The sequence below is a fragment of the Octodon degus genome, unplaced genomic scaffold (assembly GCF_000260255.1).
Source record: "Octodon degus isolate 3935 unplaced genomic scaffold, OctDeg1.0 scaffold00125, whole genome shotgun sequence".
In the NCBI taxonomy this organism is placed as follows: Eukaryota; Metazoa; Chordata; class Mammalia; order Rodentia; family Octodontidae; genus Octodon; species Octodon degus.
In genome coordinates, this window is record NW_004524701.1 from 8,990,336 (window position 1) to 8,998,593 (window position 8,258).

At 42.7% G+C, this 8,258-nt stretch overlaps 1 pseudogene; it reads left to right on the plus strand.

Annotated features, from left to right (window-relative positions):
- Positions 1–1,256: 1,256 nt before the first annotated feature.
- The window catches only part of LOC101587488, a 100,772-nt pseudogene continuing 93,770 nt past the window's right edge, over positions 1,257–8,258 (plus strand).

Below are 8,258 nucleotides of genomic sequence, written 5' to 3' on the forward strand. Positions count from 1 at the left end.
TCATTAAGTCACTAAATACTCTAGGGTGAGGTTGAGCCTGTGATATGACTGCCTCATCTTGTCATAGTGTGAATATTTTTCTTGTATGTTGAGATAATTTCTAGTGCATCCTTTTTTTGTCTCTCCTTTTAAAAATGCATTTAGTACAGGGGATCCAGCATTTTAGTATAGGGGATGCAGGGTCTCACTGCATAGAATGAATTCGTAGTGATCCTCCTGTTTTCAGCCTCCCCAGTCCTGGGATTATACACACATGCCACCACGCCCACTTTCAATCACCATTTCAGTGTGCTTTGGGTGTGGGGCCAGCATGGCTGGCCTGGGATTGAACCTCAGCCACTGCACTCTGCCTAAGCAGGGGCTTTAGTGTGCTGAGCTATCAGGCTGGCCCTTCCAGTGCATCTTTTGAAATTTTTATCATTCAGCTGACTGTGGTGGTGTATACCTGTAATCTCAGCACTCCAGAGGCTCAGGCAAGAGAATATCTACCATTTTGAGGCTATCTTGGGCTGCATGGCAGTTAAGTTCAAGAAGTACTACATAGCCAGGGCTTGTCTAAGAAGCAGTAAAATTATTATTATTTATTATTATCATTATTTAAAACAAACTGCTTTTCTCATTTAACAGTACTGGCATGCTTTATTATATTATGATTATGATGATGATGATGATGATGATGATGATGATGATGATTATTATTATTATTTGCAGAACCGGAAATTGAACTCAGGCCCTTGCGCTTGCCAGGGAAGTGTTTATTCCACTGAGCCATCTCCCCTGCCCCTATTATTATTCTTTTGGCTTGGTTTGGTTTACTTTTGGTGCTAAGGACCCGAACCCAGGTCTTTCACCTTTCTAGGCCAGGCCTCTATTATTGAGCTAAATCCCACATCTCATGCTTTAATATTTCATTTATTTATCTTTTGTCCTTTTTTTTCTTTTTCTCTTTCTTTTTTTGTGGCAACCTAGCCTATGCTAGGGCAGAGATTGAATCACCACCCCTGCACTTCCCTAAACTTGCCTAAGCAGGCGATGTAAACCACTGGGCTATCTCACCAGCCTTTATTTGTCTTTTTCAGATGGGATCACACTGGGCATTTCACACTGCCCTTGAAATCACCTCCCCCCGGCCCGTTTCACCCCCACCCCTAACCCCACCCCCACCCCCGCCCCACCAGTACAGCGCTCTGGGGCAACGCACCCCGAGAGCAAGGAGCAGCGCAGGGGCGGCGGCCTTGTCACCGTCAAGGCGTGCAGCACGTGCCCTGTTTAGTTCCCTGGAAGAGCACGGTTGTCAGCGGGCTGCGGTAACACTGGGGCGAGGCTGAGGCTCTGAGTGAGGTGGTCGCGTCTGCCCGGTAGGCAGCTGGGCGCCAGGAGTGAGGCTTGGGCGCTGACCTCAATCCCCTCAATCCATGCGTAGTCACTTTGTCCTCGCGCCGGGCCACTGGGCAGAGCGGGAGGGGGAGCGGGCAAGATGATCCGCTGGTGCCCGCTCGGCTGCGTGGCTGTCGGGGCGGGGGGACTCCATGGCTTTCCCGCTGCTGGAGACGCTATAGAGGCCCACTGGCTTGCTAAGCGGCTCTGTGTATTGGAAGTGCGGGAGAAGCACAAGTTTGTATTCATCGTGGCCTGCAAGGAAATCCAGGCCTGCAAGTTGGCCATAAGCCCTCCACAACCACAAGGTGCAGCGGCAGCTCACTGGCTCCCAGGAGCCAACGACCGTCCCCAGACCTTGAGTCTCCACCGAGCGGGCCTGCAGCCCAGGGCTCCCCAGGAGCATGGCCAGGGCAAGCGTGGAGGTGCCCCGGCGGCCTCAGTGCCTGTGCTGAGCGCCTGGGGAGCAGCCGCGGAGGAGATGGAGGTGTGGGACGCAAGCGCAGAGTCGGAGCCGCTAGGCAAGGATTGCAGCTGGGCCGGCTCTTCTCTTTTCAGGACCTTCGCGCAGTGCACCAGCAGCTGTGTTCCTTGAACTCGCAGCTACAGCCCTGCCTGCCCGCCGGTGTTCACCGAGGAGCTCTCCTGCACATGGACGGTGCTCTTTGGGGGTGCCCGACATGATTGAGCTGGAGGTGGTTGCACTGTGCTACCAGCTGCTCATCTACCCGGGCCATGGCCTGGACACATCCATGTGGCTGCAAGCTATGGATCTAGGTGCTCTTCACTGTCTGGACCACCTTGAGGAGTACTAGGAGAGCTTCGGTGAGATGTGCGGGAAGGGCCAAAAGGAGGGGCTGCAGCTGTCCCTGAAGTGCGTCCAGGAGGTGAGGGCCTGTAGGGCTTCCTGTGCCTCTGCCTGTGGCAGGCTGTGCACAAAATGGGCCTCTGGTCATGTTCCCACTTTCCTCTTTGGAGTGGCTTGCTTTACATGGTCTGTGAGCACTTCTTGAGGTTTTTGACCCTCAACCATGCGATACGTGTTGTTCAGTAAGTGCATTTGTGTACTATTTAACATTGCTGAACAAACAGATAGCTCAAAAGGAGCTATCCTGTCAACAAAGGCGAGTTGTGCTTTGCTGACAGCCCCTGAGGTTTTTCCACAAGAACCACCTCCATGCCAGCTCTTATCTTCTCAATGTCGTGCTGTTTGACTCAAAACAGTTCTGTCATTTGGAGGGGTGCGTCTGAGTATGTCTTTACTCTCCTTATGCAGTTTGGCATCGTGGCTGCATTTAAAGCTCCATATATAATTTTGATTTGGGGAAGGGAAGGTATGTGTGGAGCTTTGAAGCAGAACAAGAACTGCTAGCAGGCAAGGGCTCTTCTCTGGAGCTTCAGCACATAGGTTGTTTTGCTTTGCTTTGCTTTGTTTTGTTTGAAAGACAAATTCTCTACATAATTCAGGTTAAACTTGAACTCACTTTTAGTGCTATTTTCTTGTTATTTATTTATTGTTTTGGTGACAGAGTGTCGCTGCATGCTTCAGGCTGGCCTTTGGATCACTTCGTAGCCCAGGCTGGTCTCAAATTCACAAGGATCCTCCTCCCTCAAGTGTAATCCCAAGTGCTGGGGTTACCGGTATGTGCCTCCATGCCTGGCTCGTGTTTTGTTTTTTCCAGACAGGGTCCCTTGATGAGGTTCAGGCTGGCCTTGTTGCCCAGGCATGTGTCAGTCGTCCAGAAGAGTTTTGGTTTTTGGTAGTGGGACTTGAACTCTGAACCTCACTCATACTTACCAGATGGGTGCTGTGCCATGGAGTGAAATCCCTAGTCAAACGAAGGATCTTCTATGTATCCGTGTATGGATTTTTTCAAAGGGCAGATGAAGCATCGTGAATGGGATTGTGCCTTGAGCCTTTGCCATCACACTTGCCTTTGAACTTGCTTTGTAGTTCTGGGTGAGCTTGTCTTTGCCACAAGCTTCTTGTCTCCGCCTCCAGAGTGCACTTTAGGCGGGTCTTGAACTCAGGAGGATCCTCTTGCCTCCTAACTCCTGGGATTATAGGTGTGTGTCACCACGCCCCAACTGCAATTTGATTTTTTCTTTTTTTATGGCTTTTTTGTTCCATGCCATTCATTCTGTAGCGTTCGGACCTCTTTTTATGATTGTGGTTTTGTTTTGATTTCTTCAAAAATGGTCAGTAGTTGTTGCAAGAGTTGAAAAGAAGAAAGGAGACTGTAGAACAACATTGTGCACATGTGTGTTAAGGTCACTGGTCTTGCGGTGGATATAGGGGAATGAAACGCCGGACTTGAGAGATGCCTGGATGAGTTCGTGTTCTATAAAAGTGAAGAATGAATTTTAGGAACAAATGGAGGTGAAGAGCAGAACTTTGATTGGGGAAAGAAGGCTTCTGTCTGAGAGAGGTACAGAAGGGGGGACCCAAGTGGGTTGCCCCCAGGAAATGCTCTCCTGCAGGCACCTTTATGGAGTCAAACCGTGCGGTGGGTGTGAGGTGTGGAGAACATGGGAAATCACTTAGGTAGGCATGAGGCAAGACCAGAGTATGGTTGACCAATGAGATTGCAAGCACCATAGCTCAGGTAAAGTTGATTCAAATCCAGAACAGAATGGGCAAGCATACACGTACATAGGAGTGGGCTTGAGCATAGAACAGGAGTGTATCTGGTAGCCCGTGGTGGCAGTTGGGTTAGTGACTCTTCTGGCTTCCTCCAGGTGATGATCAGTCTGAATGGTTTTCTTTAGGGAGATCAGCATTTGTTGGATCTTTGCTCTTTGCATCTGGCGCACAGCAGGTGCATCGATCTCTCGCAGTTGCAGCGTAGCTTGTCTTTCCCTGCTGTCTCCTTGAAGTCCTAGCCCTGTCTGACTGCCTATGATATTTCTATCTAATTTAGCAGCCTACAGCACAAGTATCTTGGAATTCTCTTCATACTCCTTTGTCACAGACATGGTTTTGTTTTGTCTTTTGAGACAGGATGTATATAAACTAGTGTATAGAAAGGACACTGGAGTTTTTACTACAGCAAGAGTTTGAAGGGTATGGGACTTAAATATTTTTTGGAGTGCTGGGGATTGAACCTAGGGCCTCCTGTGTGTTTGGCCCAGAAGTTTCACACTGATCTACACTCCCAGTCCAAGATTGGTACTCTTAAGCTATCATTGGCCATAAATACAATTTTTATAAGTTGATCATTATGAAATAAAGGAACCCTCCTTTGAAGAGGAGAAAATTCTCCTGTAATTGATAATAAATTTAAAGGAAGAGGCCTTCATTGGGGTGGTGCTTCTGTGTGAAAAGCATTCTGTATGGGTGCCATGAGGTCCCTTGAGTAGCACACAAATGTTTTTTATGTAAGAATATTTGGAGAAAAAGGCTTTGGTCAACCTTTTGAAATATCTCAAGTACAGATGTAAAAAGTGAAAGCCTGATTGGATCTGCAAAGAAACCATTGTATTCCAAAAGAGTTTTAACATTACCATGATAAATTACCTGTGTGAGGTTATAGATCCTCTGTAGTTTTTGGAATATCCTTAAGATTTGTTATCAGGTCATAAATTACTTCCCCATCCTTTTCTTCTTACAGTTTGTGATGGTTTACTCTATAGGCATGGTGGCATACCTGTAATCACAGCACTGTTGAGTGTATTCAAAAAGTTTTGATATGATTTATTTCCATTATTGTTTAATTGTACACCCTATTTAATTACATCTTTAATTTCCTCTGTCATCCATTGTTTTTTTGGAAGCGTGTTGTTCAATTACCACTTGTTAATTTTTTTGTAGTTTCCTTTATCATTGATTTACAGTTTCATTTACTATGCTCAGATTGTATGCACGGAATGATTTCAGTTCCTCTATATTTACTTAAGCATGTTTTGTCAGTTAATAAATCATTTATTTCTGACAACATCCTATGTTCAGCTGTGAACAATATATATTCTAATGTTTTGGTGTGAAACACTGTAGACATCTACCAAGACAATTTTTCACAAGTTTGGTTTTAATTTAATATTTCTTTATTGATTTTTTGTTTAGTGGATCTATCTATTTGTGAGAATGGAGTGAGTATTATGGTCATCCACCAAAATTGTGTTAGTGTTACTTGTTTTTTATGTATCAGTTAATACTCATTTTATGTAATTGGGTGAAACTGCGTTTGGTGCATAAATATTTATGGTTGTTATCTCTTCTTCTTGGAATTTTCCCTTAATGAATAGGTAGTGACCTTGTTTGTCTCTCTTGATTAGTTTTTGCTTAAAGTCCTCAGACTAGACGATGAAGAGCTACCACTGCTTCTTTTATTTCTAGCATTGAAATGTTGGTGTTTAAAAATGAATTGCTGTCATAGAAATAAATTTGGTTTTGCTCCTGTTCTAATAAAAATGCACTCAAATAACCCTTCTGAGGTTGATAGCTTATTTAAGTTTTTAATTTTACATTGTGGAAAATTATTGTTCTATGGTATTAGACTTGCTGATTTTGAAGGTTTGATTTTGTGATCCTAAGACTAAGTGCTTTTTTCTTACCTGGATAAAAAACAGCATGCAGCACCAGCCTCAGTCTTTCCACCCATGCTATGTGTGTGTCTTGCATGGTGTGAATCTCCAGTTGTCTTCTCTCCTGGGGGAGGGGAGTGCATTTTCTCTGCCCTGTGACATTGAGTTTGAAGAGAACAGAGCAAAAGTGACCACATGGAAGTTGTGGGCCTCAATTTCATATGAATCTACTGCATTTTGGCTCTGCCACTTCCATGGGACAATGACTTATTGTTTGAATAGTGTGTTGTCTTTTTTTTTTTTTTTAAAATTAATTCCCTAGAAACTTGTAAATTTTTCTGTAAAGAAGATCTTCTCTTTTCCTTGTTTATTAAACTATTTATATCAGTACTGAATCACACTCTTGATAGCCCCGGTATGATCATTATTTAATTGGCCACTCAAATTGTTCTGGCTCTTATCAACAGGACAGTTCTTTCAGAATTGCCCTCATGCCATTCTGATATAATACTTACATTGTCTTTTATCTTTTAAACTGCATTTCCCTATTTTCTGTTATCAAAACATGTTCCAAGCTCATTTTGCATTTTTCCATGCCCTTACCCATCTATGGTACAGAGAAATTTGGTTATCTATATATGTATGTATGTACGTATATATGTATGTATTGCAATCAAGAGCTAGGGATTAAGTATTCTTCCTGAAGTTACTTTTATTGTATTTTTATATGTTGCTGGGGATTGAACCCAAGGCATTTTGCATACTAAACAAGTACTCTACTATTGAGATACACTATGAATGTTTGTGACCTAGCAAATATATCTGTACAAGAGTGGTGCACTCTCAAGTTCATACATTAGAAAGAACTTAACTGGAGTTGCCAATTTATTTTCTTTTCTGAAAGGAGGTAAAGTTGGTAGGATTTAGAAATATTTATCAATTTTTATCAAAAGATGGCCTAAGTGCTTACAAAAGATCACTCACATGAACTTCTATTTGTTATGCTTTAATATCAAACCAGGGATAGTTTCTTAGTCTAGTAACTTAATTAAATAACATTCTAACTAATAATTCAGTCTATGGGGAAGGGATGATAAGTAGAGATCCTATTTTTGAAATGTTTAAAATGTGCTCAAATGAGATATATTTTTGCCACACAATATCATTTTAGAGCAAGTTTTAAACCTGCATTCTCATTCTAAAAATATAGATTTTGGGCAGGAAATACTGTCCTCCACACTTTTCTTACAAGTTAGAGTATCTCTTACTGTCCAGAACATTTGGGAACTGTCTATTTCATTCATAATTTTGAATTTCTTCTGTCCCCAAGTCTTTTTTGGGACTAACAATGCCACAAATCCCATATTAAGCAAAATATAGGAGGTATGATGATGAAGACATAGTCTGGCCCTAAACAAACTGTATCATAATATGATTTTCAAGCCAGATTAACCTCATTCATCTTATTCATGCTTCATAAGTTTTGAGTACTATTTCTACTCTGTTTGGTTATCAGGTCCAGTTTACTTCTCAGAAAATTGATGTATAATTGGACTGTGTACACTCAAAAATATGTCTGCCTTTTGTTAGGTGTTTAAGTTTGTTTTTGTCACAGTCATGTGTACTGGTCATTGGTAAGGAATTTATCCATTACTCTGTGTTTAAACATTGGATTTAAATGTGCTACTGGGATTTACAGTCAAATCTAGTAGAACTGTTATCTACATGTTGTTTTTTTCCTACAGCAAGGCAGAACTCTCCAGATGTGTTCCAGAAATGGCATGTTTTTCATCCCAATGTTGCATAAAAACAGCAAAGACCTCCCAGGGATGACCCCTAGTGACCTGAAGACCTGTACTGAAGGGGCGGTGTTAAGTTTTCATAACATCTGCTATCGAGTGAAAACGAAGAGTGGTTTTCTACTTGGTCAGAAAACAGTGGAGAAAGAAATACTATATGATATGAGGTATGTGCTTGAACTTTTAAAAAGAGCTCCTTTTTGACCTACAATGAAGTATACTGGTTTTTCCTTTTACCCACAAGCTGTCCTCAACTTTTACATGCGTGTGTTTGCACAGACAACGTAGACACATGATTTCATTTCTTTCAGCTAACCTAGGAGTAAATTGATTTGGATGCTTTTTTTCCCTAGCAGAGACACTTTCTTATGTTTTTCCATCCATCCGTCCATCCATCCATCCATCCATCCATCCATCCATCCATCCATCCATCCAGATCCAGGGAGATAGCTCAGTGGCATAAGATCCTGCCTAGCAAGTGCAAAGTTCTGAGTTTGATCTCTGGTACTCCCCCCACAAAATATATATTCACCTATATCAATTTTAGTCCTTTCAAGT